Genomic DNA, 16458 nt, shown 5'->3' with positions numbered 1-16458 from the left:
TCTTGGATGAATACGTAACCTGAGACAGTGTTGCATTTTTTAATGTATAAATCCAACAAAATAGTTGAATGGCTGTGAGAGGAAGTCAACATGGGTTCACAAGTCTTCTAGGAAACACTACTTTTGTTATCTGGGCAACGTGAGAAAACCAGTGGAGGCCCCTTTTAGAGCAGTCTTGATTTTTCGCAGTCACTACCAGTACAATGGCTGCCCCCCAGTCACCCCCTGCGCAGGGAGTTGAGGGCTGCTGACTCCGTCAGGGGGTGGTGGTGGGGGGAACTGTTGTTAGAGTCATACATGAAGGGTTATATGAGAGAATGTGACCATTGTTAACTTAAAAAATATTTTTATTTTTTTTGAGAGAGAGGGGGGGAGAGAGAGAGAGAGAGAGAGAGAGAGAGAGAGAGAGAGAGAGAGAAAGGGAGAGAAACATCCATGTGAGAGCCGAACATCAATCTGCTGCCTCCTGCACACCCCCTACCAGGGATTGAGCCCTGACCAGGAATCAAACCAGCAACCTTTAGGTGTACAGGGCCCCGCCCAACCAACCAAGCCACACCAGCCAGAGCAAGTCCATTATTAACTTGGAAGAAATAGAACCTCAAATGAAATGGCGATGCTTTGACAGCTAGGGTACCACTTTGCGTGAGGAACTGTGATTTTCTTTTTCTTTGCATTATTGCTGTGGGAAAATCCAATCACGATTTTACTAGAGGTGACGTCATGGGTTAAGCTTTCAATACTCTGTGATTCTTCGTCTTCTTTATTTACAGTGCTCTTGTTAAAGCAAAATCTTTAGAGCTTCGAAGACCCCCACCCCCACATAAAATTCCAGGCACAACCCAATAGAACACAAGAGGGCATCCATTACGGTCCATGAGCCCTGGCTCTGAGGCGTGGGTGAAGTCCTTTAACCTCGCTAGGCCCACTCGCCTCGTCATAAGATGCGAACTGTGTCCGAGGTTACGACAGAGCACTTTGGGGAGAGGATGTCCTTTTCTTCCTTTGTTAACAGGCCAGTAATTCGACGAGGGTCGGCATTGTGCCCAGAGCAGAGCTGCTTTCCAGCCTTCCCTGGCAGAGGCGGACAGTGGCTGTTTGCCAGCAACGAGAGATGAGCGGCTCTCTACGGGCATATGGAGTTTTTCCATCCGGACCTGGAATTGCCCCTTCCCCCTCTCCTTCCATTCCTCTTCTCTGCTCCCTGGAATTCATCGTTACCAGCGAGAGTCCCGGCAGCCACCTTGCAGCCTGGAGGAACAGCCTTGCGCGTTGGGGAGACCTCGGCCCGATGAGCAACAGCCCCGCCACCGCTGCCACTCACGCGCCAGGAGAACACAGCCCCATGTGATGGAGCCAGATTTCCCAGGACGCTGCTACTTGCTGTCAGAGCCATTGCTGATCAGTGACTGAGGCAGATGCTCCCACTTCTCTGCCAGGATGACGCTTAAGATCCCATCGTTTCTTTTCGAGGAGGGCACAGTACTGCAAGTCTGATCAAGAGGCCCCAGAAAAGCTTCTTAGAGAAAACAGTGCTTTATTTACAAACACCACCCGTTTCCCGCCCCTCACTGGCCAAGCAGCACACAGGTTTCTTTGTAAGGGTTTGTTAGAGCCAATGGATAACTCATACTTCATCTCGTGCTCTCTTTCTCGTCAAACTACATTTTACACAGTCCACGCAAATAACGGAGCGATCTTAGTACTGGGGCGAGGGGAAAACCACATGCTTCAATATCGAATCTATTGTTAATTAACCAATACTGAGTTGAAAAAAAAATCTTAGTATGGGTATCTCGGCTTTCACAGGTAAGCCTGATTTTTAAAAATTCGTTTTGTTATTGATCTATTGCAATATTAATCTGAGTAATCCGTATAAGTATAGAATTGATTATCATTTGGTGATAGCATTTTGTGATTTAGTAACTATTTCTTGCATCACCTCCGTATTCAGTAGGACCAAATACGCAGTGCAGGATGCTGCAGAAAAGCAGCTTTCATTCTAAGTGTTCCAAGTGGATGAGAATACCTTCAGTAACAAAATATGCGTATCAAATCAACCCTCAATCGTAAAACTGGCTGTAGGGAAAAAAAAAATCCATAAAAAGGGGTCTTCTTAAATTTGAGGAGAATTTTGATGCTGCGGCTGAAACACATTCTTCCAAATTAATGAACCTCAAATAGGAAAGTATCAGGGGCTGGCAAGGATGGACCAAGTCAGGTAAAGACTTCTAGTTCCAACAGTAGAAATTCTGAAGTTGTCACTTCCCAATCGCAGGAGTATTTTAAAAAGAGAAGTGCGAAGGGACCGTCTAACTTTCCTACTTTATAAATCCTGCAGGAACTATTCAGGAATTCACTGACAGCACACAGGGAAATGTGGTACCACAGCGCCCTCCTCTGCACGATCCAGTTACTGCATACTATTGTCAGCACAAGGCATCACCAGAAACCAGTGTTTGGTAAAATCTCAGACACATGGGCTAATTCGGGCAAGGGGCTGTCGGTTAAAGCCAAAAGTCCGTTATATCATAAAGTAGGTTTTCCAAATGCAAATGTCAAAAGTGACAAATTAGTTAGTTTTCCTGTTTTTACTTATGTAGACCTTTTTGTGTAATTAAAATGAAGTATATAGGGAAAGTTTAATTTCACAGAAAACTTTTCTATATGTATTACAGCAATTTTAAATTTATACTGAATAGAGCGAGTAAATGTTTGTACCCACCAGTCACTGAGAGTAAACAAATGTACACGGCTGGGGCGTGGCTTAGTGCACGCGGGAACATTGTGGGCACACATTAAAACTGTGGCAGAAAGCCACAACAGGAGACTACAGAGCCAATGATCCCACGTGTGATGCGGTGTCACCACGTGGTAACCATGCAGTCTGATCACAAGCTAATTATCTGGTGTGATTACATGCTAATCATTCAGCTGATCATTCGCCAAACATTGTTTACGACTGGTGACTCTTGGATTTTAACATGTAGACTATAGTTGCAGATATGTAATATTTATTTATGTCGGTGAAATTACTAAAGCATTTTTCCAACATATGGCCTATCCGCTAAAACTTGTTAAAAATAGCAGTGTATTAATAACAAAAAACATATATAACCTGTGAATTTAATTACAAGCAAATCTTCGTTAAAAGCATTTTAAAATTAACAAGGTGTTAATTTTCACATATGGCACATGGGTTGGAAATTTTGTCTGTTAAACCCAAAGTCCGTTAAATTGAGGTCTGCAAAATCGAGGGTTTACTGTATTTTATAAAATGTTCATCCATATCCTTGCATTTTCAGGTTTGTATACAAAGTGTGGACAAGTTTTATAAGCCTACACAGGGAGGAATGGATGGAGAAGGCAAGGACAGAATTCTTATTTTAACAAAGGTGTCACGAAAGGGCCTGAGCTTAATATTTGGGATGCTGACATTCAGTAAGAGTTCACAATAGATTTTGTGTTGGGAAAGTTCTAAAATGCACATAAGCATTTGTGCTCCCTTGCCCGGTTTTACAAAATAACGTGTGCTTATGCCCTGTGACCACGTGTATGACATTGACCCCTGTGACCTCTGCAGGCAGGGCTAATTAGGGAGCGGAGCCTCATAGGGTGCTCGGCAGCGCCACCTGGCGCCTGTTAGAGATGCAAATTCTCAAGCTCCTCCTTGAAATGAAATGGTTCTCAGTTGGCTCTGCCCTGCAGCGGATGCAGCGCGGCTCTCTGACAAGACAGCAACCTCATGTTCACTTGCCACCCACAGGGAACCAGGGCCACGGCCTTTCCTATGTAGGGGATTTATGAGTAAAATATCGGTCCTCAAATCCCTCTGTTTTAAGGTGACACATGTCTCTCCAAGTGGTGTCAGTGAAGCTGATGGAAATGCTAAGACTGAGCAGCGAGGGCAGGGCACGCACCCAACACACCACCCAGCTTTCCATAACCCTTCACACTGCCAGCTCCCCCCCTGCCCCCGTCGGTCACCCAGGTCTCTTTACACCTTCACAATGGGGCACAAGCTAAGGTGGGCAAGGCCAGTTTCATGCAGTGGTCTCTGGCCTTGCTTTAGGACAGTGGTTCTCAACCTGTGGGTCGCGACCCCTTTGGGGGTCGAACGACCCTTTCACAGGGGTCGCCTAAGACCATCGGAAAACACATATATAATTACATATTGTTATTGTGATTAATCACTATGCTTTAATTATGTTCAATTTGTAACAATGAAATTGGGGGTCACCACAACATGAAAAGCTGTATTAACGGGTCACGGCATTAGGAAAGTTGAGAACCACTGCTTTAGGATTTATAATCTCTGGGCCTCTGGTAGCTGGTTTATTTTTCTTGGCCTTTGGTCTCTTGCAGAAACCCCTCAATAGTAGAAAGGATTAAACGGAACTTTGTTATGCATTTAGAAATAGTTGTAGAAGAGTTGCAGAGATGTAAAGTACAGCATAGGGAATACAGTCAATAATATCCTAATAACGATGTATGGGGCCATGGAGGTACTTGAAATATCGGGGAGAGCACTCTGTAAAGTATATGCTTGTCTAACCACTCTGCTGTATACCTGAAACTAATACAGAATAATATTGAATATAAACTGTTATTGGAAATAAGAAGTATGCTACTGTATTTGTCTGAAAAGATTTCCACATTGGAGCAAATATTGTTTCTGTGAAAATTTGGTGCAGGTTTTCAAATTTAAATTACTTGTATTCATATTCCGTCCTGAAACATAAATTCAAAAAATACTGCTTAATGAGAATACTTTTTAAATTTTTGTACCAATGAAGAACAAATGCAGTTTATTTGCACAATATCAAAACACAGGAGATAGGGACTGCTTAACTTTATCCACTTTCTTTTCTTCCTTGACACTTCCAGCTCCGTTAACAACCAAAAGAACCAGCATGATCAGCAAATCTATGTAGTGCTAGAGCAAACAATTACCACCAGGTGGCGCCAAGCCCAAACTATTGCTAATATGAGCAATAGTGATCTTTCGGGTTCTTTTTTGTTTTGTTTTTCCATTTTCAACCAGACTCAGGAGCTCCCAGCTAGCCAGCTGCTCCCGATCACTTCATCAGAGCCGCATAAATGCAAAATCACATTTTAACTGTTTAAAATTTTCTGACCCTCCCTGCTTATCACATTATGGTGGAGTTTAACTGCATGTGAGTGACAACAATAGACAGAATAGGGAGTCTAAGGTTTATTTCATTATCTATATGCTTAAGTAAGAGATATTGTGCTAGAGGATAACAAGTAAATCCTAAAAAAAATTCTGGGGCTTATAAAGTTGGCGAAGTTCCCAGAGGCCCCATGGGTCTGAGGCAGTGGTTCGTAGAGAGTGTTCCCCAGAAGCAAGCATTAACTTGGTTCTTTTTCATGTTGATTAAATAAGGAGCCCATTGGGCTGAGGCGCTAATCCCGAGGTGGCCTATGGTCCACATAAGCAAACAAACACCTAAGCCTGTACCTCAGTTGGTTAGAGCATCATCCCAGATTCACCAAGGTTGAGGGTTTGATCCCCGGTCAGGGCACATACAAGAATCAACCAATAAATGCGTAAATAAGTGGAACAATAAATCAGTGTGTCTCTCTACATCTCTCCAATCAATAATAATAACAAAAACCTCAGCCTATAAATGCCTGGAGGTTAAAAAATCAAAACCTAAGGAGAACCAATTGCAAACAGCCAACCAGGCTTTAAGCTGTCGCCAGTCGAATATTTTCCTTGCTCTGCTTCTGCACTTTCTCTGTAGGAGTCTTTCTCCTGGCTCCTGTGGCTGGAGCACTCCTAATTACTTCCGGTTTGACACTGGTTGATTCCAATTGATTTTTACTCAAGTAAACTCTTAAAAATTTAATATATCGTAGTTTGTCTTTTAATATTAGAAATGCAGTAATTTTGGGCCTCACATCAGACTTACTGAATCAGAAACTTTGATGGTGGGGCCCTGCAGTTTGTGTTTTATTTATTTATATTATGTTATTGATCTTTAGAGACAGAGGAAGGGAGAGGGAGAGAGAGAAACGTCAATGTGAGGGTGACACAGGGATTGGCTGCCTCCTGCACGCCCCCGACTGGGGATCTAGCCTGGAACCCGGATGCGTGCTCTGAGCAGGAATCAAACCAGCAACCTTTTGGTGCCAGGGTTGCAGCTTGTGTTTTAATGAGCCCTCAGGTGACTCTAACGCAAACTAAATTTTGAGAATCACCTGCCTCATGAATGACGCTTGGCAGAGTTGTATGGTGACTTCAGTGGAGTCTACATTAGAAGTAGCATTTGTCACTCCCTAACATCATCAGTAGTCCGGGCAAGGAAAATCAACAAACCAGTTTTATTACCTGGCTTTAATCAACCTGTAATATGTCAGGTTAAGTAAACACAAAATCAGTGAATTTGTTTGGAGTTAGCTCATTAAACACTAAAACAAATTGTTTCATTTTTTTAATTCCACTTTTCAAATTAGTGTTTATGTACATTAGATTTTACATAAGCCTATTAAAATCTAGTTTTACTGGTTACAATTTCAAATACTTTGAGAGAGAACCAAACAACAGACTTTAAACATTTATAAGTAGTGATTCTTGAGACCTAATGAATCCTAAATTCATAAATATGCTTATAGTAAATAATGTCCCTCTTAGAAATGGATTAAAGAACCCTGGGGAAAATGTGACCTCTTCAGACTTTTAAATATTGGCTACCGTCTGATGACAGGTAGGAAACAAGAAAGCCAGGCTGAGATGGAGATGGCGGGCAGTTCCCTGATTACTTAAGTGCTTACTGGGGGTCAAAAATCAGAAATTGTATGTGATGCAAACTTGTCTCTTAGTAGAATTACAAATAGCAATGTACATGGATCTCTTGGTTTTCTTCCCCCCATCACCATTTATCCCCCCCCCCATGCCTCCTTCTACCTCCCTGCCCCCTGCAATCACCACAGTTGTCTGAGTCCACGAGTTCTTTCCTTTTTTTTTTGCTCAATCCACCCACACCCTCAACCCAACCTCCAACCTTCCCCTCCATAGCTGTCAGCCTGCTCCCTATCTATGACTCTGTCTCTACTTTGTTTGTTGCATTACATTCCACACATGAATGAAATTATGTGGTACTTGTCTTTCTCTAACTGGCTTATTTCATTTAGGATAATGCTCTCCAGGTCCCCCCATGCTGTCACAAAGGGCAAAGTTTTTTCTTTTGTGTGGCTAAGTAGTATTCCATTGTGTAGATCTACCACAGCTCTTTTATCCACTCATCTTCTGACGGGCACTTGGGCTGCTTCCAAATCTTGGCTATTGTAAATGATGCTGCAATGAACAGAGGGGTGCATATATTCTTTCAAATTAGTGTTTCGGGTTTCTTCTGGTAAATTCCCAGAAGTGGAATTGCTGAGTTGTAAGGCAATTCCATTTTTAATTGTTTGAGGGACCTCATACTGTTTCTCATTGTGGCTGCACCAGCCTGCATTCCACCAACAATAGTGCACGAGGGTTCCCTTTTCTCCACATCCTCGCCAGCACTTGTTGTTTGTTGATTTACTGATGATAGCCATTCTGACAGGTGTGAGGCTTTGTTACTAAGAGCCCAAACCTCAAACGTTATATACATAAATGCACTGGGAGTCTGCTGGTTACCTCCCGGAAACATCTCCTTCTCCCTAAAGTTCTCTCTTCCACCAATAATAATGATTTAGCATCTTTCCTACATGGCCCAATGAGAGGGGATGTCCTATTTCGGGTTGAATGCAGCTGCTCTGCTTCTCTTGAGAGCAGGACAGAGGAATGGGTCTGCATTGCACCAGCGTTGGGACCCACGACCAAACAAACAGGGAGCGTGAGCAGTGCGGGCTGGACCGCGTGCCTAGATGAATCTGTGAGGTGTCGGTACCTGTAGGATTAACAACGACCATCCGTGCAGTCTGAGCACATGTTGACCTGGGGCTGGGAAGCAGCCACTGATACCCAGGCTGGGATGAGAGGGAACGCTGTACATGGCAGTCTTACTGAGAAAGGGTTTCTAAATTTTCCTGCAAAGAGAAGGAATAGTTGGGAACCTGGAGTCAATGGCTACATTTTGCCACCCTCAGTCTGTCTCCTGTGGCACCCAGAGACGCCGGGTAACGGGCCTGACCTGAACATGGAGGGGAATAATGGTGACCGTTATTCAGTTCTGAGAGTCCTTTAGAATTAAAAGGAGTTGTCTGTCTAATAGAACCCTCTGGGTAGCTAGTTCCCAATGCACACCCCTAGGGCCTGGCTGAATCCACCACTGAGGCATCAGCTGGGCAGTTTCACAGTGTGCTCTGTCTGGAATCCGAGGCAGACTTGTTAAAAACAAGGGCTCTGGGTTCAAACTCTGACTCCCCCGCTCTGTGCTGTGATTTTGGGTGATCTAGGCACATGGTCCAGCCCTCACTGTTCACGCTCCCCGTTTGTAGCACCTATTTTACAGGGTCAAGTTTGGGAGAGTTAATACATGTAATTACAGGACAGTATCAGGCACTTAGAATTCAATAAATGCTTATCATAACCGGGAACCTGCAGCACACATCCAATTGGACTTGATTGTCTTTATCTTCACGTTGATAACATCACTGGAGGATGGAGAAAGGATGAGTCCGGATCTGTTCATGCAGAACTAAGGCAGCCAAAGCCCCCTTTTCCTCCCAACCTCTGTCTATTTTCCAAGTATGAATAAACTTCTGTGAATAATGAATCTCATAGTAGGGAAATATAGTCTATTTTTGTTAACTGTAAGTGGCCGAGTTACTGTGCATATACTAGATAGATTCAGTTAAGAGACTGCACAATTATAGCTTTTTGGGGGTTAGGATTGAAAAAATATGTATCACAGGTTATAATCTATGCCCAGTAAGTTTTCATTCTTTTTGTCTGGAAATTAAATTCGAAATGTTATGTAAAGACTTCCCAAAGAAATACAGTACTGTTCTGAGGGACAGTTTTCACAGAAGGTTGAACAAGGGCTCAAAATGCCAGACCCCAGGAAGCATCCCTGTGAGTATGTGGACTATACAATGTCTCCCCCGAGTAACGCAGGACATGAGAGGGAGCCTGGTTCAAAGGTCCAGAAACGTGCCCCAGGCACCTTTATCTAGCTGCCTTACTGACCGCAAAGCCCAAGAAGCTCCCGAGAATAGATAAGAAGATGAAATGGCTTTCTCCTCAAAGTAATTAATTTGGGTTCGATGAAGACTCAATATTTGCTTTTCTTTTCTTTTTTCTTTTTTTTTTGAGGCCAACTGATATAATAGTACCTTACCGAGAGACCTCACATCACCGTAGTTATGAAAGTACTTAGAAAAACCCGGTTGAGTAGAAAGGTAGAGGTGTTAAAAATGGCAAATTCAACTTATGACAAAAATCCAATTATGATTGAAATGCCATTTTAAAACTTTAAAAACAGGTGCACTTATTTATTTTTATTTAAAAATATATTTTATTGATTTTTTACATAGAGGAAGGGAGAGGGATAGTTAGGAACATCAATCAGCTGCCTCCTGCACACCTACTGGGGACGTGCCAGCAACCAAGGTACATGCCCTTGACCGGAATCAAACCTGGGACTTTTCAGTCCGCAGGCTGATATTCTATCCACTGAGCCAAACCAGTTAGGGCAACAGGTGCACTTATTTAAAAAAATAGTAAACACATGCTGTATTGAAACGCTTGTTTACAGTGGGAGCTATCAGTTACTAAGAACTGTGGCTCAGTGCTGTTGCAGACAGAGGTTTCAACTACCAGATGAGAAGGTGTCCAAATGCAGACACAGTAGAATCAGAGGCCAAAAGATCATAGAAGATGTTACAAAACAACACAACACAAAAACAAAAAAACAGGGGGAGTGGGGACATGTGGAGAGAAGCAGAGGATCAGGGTGGCGGGTGAGGAAAGAAGCACAGTGACAATCAGGTGATCCAGGCCAGAAGCCACAGAGAGGCCCTGGGGCACTGGGATTGGGGTGAGAGCCCGGGCAGGAAATAGCAACTGTCTTAGGGCAGGTGACCTACCTCCTCTAGTTTTCTCATTGGTAAAATTGGGATAATGACACTATCCCTTGTACATGGTTGTGGATAAAATTATACGAGACAATACCCATCAATAGTTAGCACAGAGCAAGCCCTCAAGTAAACCAGGAGTTCCTAACTGGTTTATGAAACAAAGTCTTACATGATTCACAGATGTTTTATTAGACCCAGAGGGGGCTTTAGAAAATTATAACTATTTTTTAATTCCTTGAAATGGAACAAATTCAGTGTGCCTTAGTCCCACTATTCTCTTTGTCCACTTTACTCATTCATAGTACTTGCTGGTGCCTGTGAGTAACTGAATTTGTGTCCCTTGAAGTATTAGCAGTGATAAGCAGGGTTTTCCAGAGACATAGTAGCCACGATGTGTGAAACAGGCACCCAAAGCTTAGGGGATCTTGAAAAGAGCTGTGGGTATTAGAAGCCAACATGTAGAGGTGTCAGAGGGCCACCAGGTACTAAAAAGTGCCCAGAGGGAGCAACCAGAAAGATCTAAGTTATTGTTCTGATGTGCTGGAAACTGTCCTGTGAGAATATTAAGCTGACTGATATAAATTCTCTAAAAATACTGTGGCCAGTAAATTCAAAGTTACTAAAATATTTGTAAAAAGCAGATTCGCTCTATTATTCTGTCGACCTTATCAGGATTAACATTTTCTCTTCTATACAATATATGTAAGTTGCATACCACATATATATCTAGATATTTGTGAATCTGACATTATATGAAACCATTTTCTTATAAACCTTTCCTGATTTCCCATTGTTTCCCTTCAAGGAATTTATGAGATGGGATTTCTTAAAAGTTTTGAGGAAGGTATTTATAATATAGAAAAACAAACCAAGAACAACCACCCCCACCCCCCCCAAAAAAAAACACAAAAATAAAACACGAGTAAAATCACCCACTAGAGGGTGCAATAATATCACACATAATGATTGGAGAAAAAAGGAAAGATGAACAAATACTTATTTTACAGGTCTATCTAGCAGGGAGATGCTATGTGGTAGTTAGGCACATCTGCATTAAAATTGCCATGGTAACAGTTAAAATAGCAAAATCCTCGGCTTTGTCTAGATCCAGATCTGGGGGCGGGCTTATGAATCAGCATTCTTTTTTTTTTATTTTTTAAATATATTTTATTGATTTTTTACAGAGAGGAAGGGAGAGAGATAGAGAGCCAGAAACATCGATGAGAGAGAAACATCGATCAGCTGCCTCCTGCACACCCCCTACTGGGTATGTGCCCGCAACCCAGGTACATGCCCTTGACCGGAATCGAACCTGGGACCTTTCAGTACGCAGGCTGATGCTCTATCCACTGAGCCAAACTGGTTACGGCTCGGCATACTTAATGAACACACCAAGTGATTTTTACGTATGCTGAAGTTTGCAAACTATTTCCCCGAGGAGAGAAAAATCCAGGCAACTATTTTAGAGATAAGTTCTAATTTATAATCCTTTTTCACAAAAGTGAAAATATTTCCTCCCCCCCCACAAAAAAACCCCACCCAAATCTGAGTTGATGAATATGTTGTCCTGTAAGAACACAAATTACTTAAAGACTTAATAGATGCGTTTAAACAAAGTTTCTTTTAAAATATTTTAACGAACACGGGGTGTTCTGTTTTCCTTTGAAGGTTATGGTGACAAATATTATCTCTGGAAGAGATATCAGTCTGTGACTGCTTCAGGCACGTTGAATCAGCAGAAAATCGATGGTGCGGTCCATGGAATACTTAATTACGGACTGTGACTCCATAAAGAAAACAAAGAACAATCGGATTACATTTCATCAGATGGCATATTCCCTCTTCTCTCGAGATTGAAGTCCTTGCTTGGGACTGATGCCATTGCCACTGCCACCTGCGATGTCCTTTCTCAAGCCCATTTCTATTCCCGTTGTGTGTTCCTCTCTTCCTGCTGCTTCGTGAATACCCACAGCACCTGTGGGGTCTACAGGGGCCTGTTGTCACCCTTTGTGCTTAAATAAGAGCCTTGCAGTGGAGGAGGAAGTACCCAACTACCAAGGAAAATCGTAGAGACTGGAAACATTAGAAAATGCCGGAAAAGGCTCACTCTTACTCCCTTGTTTCCTAGAAGAAACGGAGGCCCAGGAAGCGGAATGGATTTGACCAGGGTAACACTGTAAGTGATGGGCAGGTGTGCTTTCCTCTAGTTTTACTGAGTAGATTTTCTTCCATTCAGGAGCTAATTAGTGAAGCATCACAACATACCAGATGCTTCCTAGGAGTCAGGGACCAACACAGGCAAGATTCCTGATTTTGTGACGTTTACTCTTACATTAGTGTCATAATCGTGCGTTTGTTGGAACAGGGGGCTGTATAACTTCCCTTCAACAAGAGATGATGGGCTTTGATTCCACCTCTTCCCCCACTGGTCTTTCATTGTGGGTGTGTGTGTATGCATGTGTGTGTTTAGTTGTCTTTCTAAAATATTCCTTTGGGTAGCAGCAAAGGAAAGAGAAGTTTCTCCGTGGAATCTCTGTTATACAATTCTACTGACAGTCCTATTGTCAATGCTTACTTTCATGGCTCAAAAAAAAAAAAAATTCTTGCCACCTATTTCCAACCTGCTTTAATAGTGCTGTCATGTCTGAACATTGCAGGTAATGTGATTGGGCTGAGTTTTGTTGTTGTTGTTGTTGTTATTGTTTTATTTTACTATCAGTCTTTTAGCAACATAACATTTTGAAATAAATCTCAAACAAATTTAAGTTATATATTAAGAGGCAACTTCAGCTAAAAGGGCAACCAATAAAGCTTTAATCTAACTACTGATTCAAATTTTGTATATAATAATTCAACTATAATGCAAATAAAACGAATAGTTTTAGTCTATATATTAAAATCAGTTTTATCAGTACTCTGACATCAAGCTTAATTAATTGGCTTGATATAAACTTGATTTGGCATTTTAGAGACAGCCTTTGCTAAGAATTTTGTCCTAGCCCTAGCCGGATTGGCTCAGCGGTTTGAGCATCAGCCCATGGACTGAAGGGTCGCAGAGCGTGTACCTGAGTTGCAGGCTCATTCCTCGGCCTCGGTCTGGCATGTGCGGGAGGCAACCAATTGGGATATGTGTGTCTCTCTCTGCCCCTCCTTTCCACTCTCTAAAAATCAATGAAAAAAAACATTCTCAGATGAGGATTAACAACAAATTTTTTCCCCTAAAACTGAAGACTTTTTTTTTTTAAGAGCAGAGTTCTTCCAAGTTTCCAGAGGTATACATTCCCTAAATTTTATGTAAGAGTATTGTTTGTATTTTCTTTTTCTGGGGAGAGGTCCATAATGTTCATTGGATTCTCAACAAGGTTGGAGACACTTTTCAGATTAAAAGCCCTGGCTTTAAACTGCTCTCCCTTGAATTGCTTAACAGTAATATAACTTCTTGCAAAATAGGGAAGCACCGGGTCAGGGAAGGGAAGAAGGTACATATTCTCTCCACAGGCTGGAAATGAAACTTGTGGTTCAGGGGCTCGACATTGTTAAACAAAAATGTTAACTCCCATGGCAGAGAGAGACACACATATCCCAATTGGTTGCCTCCCATGGCTGAATGGCTGAGAGTAAAGAAAGGGTTTATGAGACCACTGCGGACCTAGAGGGTATGACATTAAGTGACATACGACAGAGAAAGACAAATACCATATGATTTCACTTATATGTGGAATCCAGAGAAGAAAATAAATGAACGAACAACTCATAGATACAGAGAACAAACTGAAGGTTGCCAGAGGAGACGAGGGTTAGGGGAAAAGGTGAGAAAGGCGAAGGGATTGAGAAGTACAGATTGGTAGTTACAAAATAATCAGAGAGATGTAAAGTACAGCATAGGGAATCGAGTCAATAATACTATAATAGCCATGGACGGTGCTAGCTTGATACTAGACTTCCCGGGGGATCATTTTGTAAGTTATGTAAATGTTTAGCCACTATGCTGTACACCTGAAACTAATATGACATAATATTGAATGTCAACTGTAATTGGGGGAGGGAGGAAAGACCTGTGTGGGAGTCTAAACCAGCAGCAGCATGGCTAGGAAGAAACAGCAACATGCCTGTGGTCCAGAAGTTCTGCAAGTATTTTCTACATCAAGGAGGGGGAGAGAGATGTAAGCCATTCTGAAACGATTTGCATTAGCTGTAGCAAAAGGGATGGGGCAGGTGACACGGGCAGCTCCGGGATGGGCACAGCAGGGCCCGAAAAGCTAATGTGTCCCTCAGAAGCGGAGGCTCCTGGGGGTCAACTGTGCCTGGCTATTCTCTTTTTAGATCATCTGGGAAATAGCCACCTGGAAGTTAATTTAATAATTCCAACATACACGAAGGCCTGTGAGCAGTCTTGTTGGTTGAGCCCCGCAGTGGTTAACTGATTAACCCCTTTTGGTCTCTTCCTTCTGCCCTCTGGCCGGCCATAATTTAATTTAGGACATCTCAGGATTTTTTCCTTGTCAACGTGTTTGGAAAACAAAGAATGGTTCTGTAACCGTCATTGGCTCCTCATTTGCGGGACTTAGATGGGATTCCAAATCCTAAATGCTGGTTCTCAGCCTGCTGGGTGGTGGGAGAGGATGGGTAAGGCTCCTGCATGTTCACCTGGCAAGTTCAACTGTGTCCCAATATCCTACTGTATGTGATAGACAACTGTGTCATCCTACCAGCCCCCAATCTACTTTCCCTCCAGTGAAGAAGTCATTTGGAAGCAAGGGAAGCATCCAGGTGGATAAGAATCCCATTTCAGTTCAGAGGACACCAGAGCAATCTTGCTGTGGACCTCCCAGGGCTCTTGCCGAGAAGCCTGTGTTGTGTAATGCTCCTTTAGGTCAGTTTGCTCTCTATGTGCAATTTCTTGGGGCACCAGTGACATTCTAGAACAGATTCCTTATTACCTCCGAGCATATGAGTGAGACATGAACGTGAGAGGAATTCTTATTCTAACGTTTATTGCCCAGCTGATGTGGCTCAGTGGTTGAGTGTTGACCTATGAACCAAGAGGTCACAGTTCAATTCCAGGTCAGGGCACATGCTCGGGTTTCAGTAGAGGGCATGCAGGAGGCAGCCAATGGATGATTCTCTCTTATTATGGTGTTTCTATCTTTCCCTCTCCCTTCTTCTCTGAAATAAATAAAAAAGTTTATTTACTTATTTAGTAGTGTCATTTTTTTGCCCATCTCTTTGGAAATCCAATAAAAACGGGTTGGCCTTCCTTCTTTCTCTATGTCCTCATTCCCAGTTACTAAAATCCTGATTATAAACACCTTTCCCCACTGCAGATTCAGCAGTCAGTTTCTCTAGTATCATTGGATTCCTGCAAAGGATAGAAATTAAATGGTAAACCAATCTTGTATCATTCCAAGAATTTATTATAAAGATAGAGGGGAAATTCAGTTACCCACATTGAAAATGAGGCAGGAAGATATCATATTCCCATTAAAATCCCCTTTCTATCAAAGATCATAAAAGCTTTCCAGTGCTTGAGCTGAGCATGACAAAGGGGGAAAGAAGAGAGTGAACTTTGGGTTGTGTGGTATAGAAACCTGACTGAGGAAACTGCGAAGACTGAGTAGGAGTGTGAGGTGAAAGGGCAGGAGGAGGTGGGAAGAGTGGGCAGCCAGGATGATGAAGAGCCTCGATTATCAACTCATAGCACAGGGCTGTGGGGCATGGGATTGACATGGAACAACTCATGTGCAGAGAGAAGTAGGAAATGTTCTTCCTGTATTTCCTTCATTGAGTTTTTTTTCTATGGAAATTTCTTTATGACTCATTGGGGTGAAAAAGCAAGACCAGAAGGGACACGGGTTGGCTGATGTCTTTAAGTGAGACAATGGGAACACCTTCTCTGTAGGTTGGAGGAGATGGGGGGATGGGAGAGCTGAGAGTACTGGGGAGTTGCTGAGGAGAAGATGGAAGGTTCTAGCTTTATGATTGGATTCCTCTCCTGCAACTGAACTCACCAAATGCAGAGATGAATGAATTTGGGGACAAAATCTACAGAGATCAGATTACATGGAGCAGCCGGTATAGACGGAGTACGTGGAAACAGGAAAAGTAAGTTGTAGGACCTTGCTGAAAGCAGGTGTAAGGTGTAGATTGTCCCTGACCATGGATTTGAAGTTTGGACCAAGTTTAAGCAAATCTCCAAGGAGTAAGGCAGAAAGGACCAGGGTTTTAGAAAAATCATTATTTCAGCTGCTTGGAGGATGAGCAGGAGAGAGGGTGGCTACCCAGTAGCCCCTGCTACTAGCTTTTCTCCTCAGGTCAGGGAAAGAACTGATATCCTGACAATGGCTCTTATTAGATATGACTTTTGTTTTGGAAAACGTTGGTCGTCTCATGGGTAAACTCCCATAACTTCCTGTTTTCAGACTAAAC

The 16458-nt window shown here is 42.6% G+C and overlaps 2 protein-coding genes across 2 annotated transcripts in view; one reads left to right on the top strand and one right to left on the bottom strand.

The window, feature by feature from the left end:
* TMA16 (translation machinery associated 16 homolog) overlaps nt 1–13128 on the top strand; it is a 44830-nt gene extending 31702 nt beyond the window's left edge. The window contains exon 8 of the mRNA XM_036312900.1: nt 11701–13128. The gene's annotated coding sequence lies outside the window, so the exon portion shown is untranslated. The remainder of the gene's footprint in view (nt 1–11700) is intronic.
* The window catches only part of LOC118658034 (E3 ubiquitin-protein ligase MARCHF1-like), a 76957-nt gene that overhangs the window by 7593 nt on the left and 52906 nt on the right, over nt 1–16458 (bottom strand). The gene's annotated exons all lie outside the window — the stretch shown is intronic.

Source organism: Myotis myotis, unplaced genomic scaffold (genome assembly GCF_014108235.1).
Source record: "Myotis myotis isolate mMyoMyo1 unplaced genomic scaffold, mMyoMyo1.p scaffold_m19_p_6, whole genome shotgun sequence".
Lineage (NCBI taxonomy): Eukaryota > Metazoa > Chordata > Mammalia > Chiroptera > Vespertilionidae > Myotis > Myotis myotis.
Note: the sequence above shows the minus strand (reverse complement) of the source record. Positions and strands in the feature narration are given on the sequence as shown.